The sequence below is a fragment of the Seriola lalandi genome, unplaced genomic scaffold, assembly GCF_002814215.2.
Source record: "Seriola lalandi dorsalis isolate HSWRI2012SDOR001 ecotype SW California unplaced genomic scaffold, Sedor1 jcf7180002054474, whole genome shotgun sequence".
NCBI classification, from domain to species: Eukaryota; Metazoa; Chordata; class Actinopteri; order Carangiformes; family Carangidae; genus Seriola; species Seriola lalandi.
The window spans coordinates 668,980-669,460 of NW_019525027.1; positions in this window are offsets into that span (position 1 = coordinate 668,980).

The following is a 481-nucleotide window of genomic DNA, read 5'->3' on the forward strand; positions in this document are numbered from 1 at the left end:
AATATGTAAAAAAAGAAACTTTCTTGCAGAAATCCATACCTTCAGCTGTAACACAGCCAAAATGATCAGCAAATCAAAAAAGAAAAGTGAAGAAAATGTCCAAAAAAGGACAGAGGGACCCCTGAGGGTTAATAAATCCCATGAACCGCCATTTAAATTACCACTATTATGTTTCTTTCTGTGCTAAATTTAACATTACTGGGGAGGAGAGCAACGCGACGAGAAGTGACTAGAAGTGACTAGAAGCTACTAGCCCTCTCTCGCTGTGAGAGAGGGCTAGTAGCTTCTCCTCTCCTCTGTCTCAGCGGAGACCGTCACAACTTCATTCACTCTTTTAACAAAACAAAAAAAAAAGCAACAAAGGAAGCAGTAAATGGACTTACATATTTAAGACCTAACTAAATGTAATTTAAGACCTAACATGCGGCTAATGTAAAGCTAGCGGAGCTTGGAGAGTTGGTTATCTGGTTGCTAGGCGCAC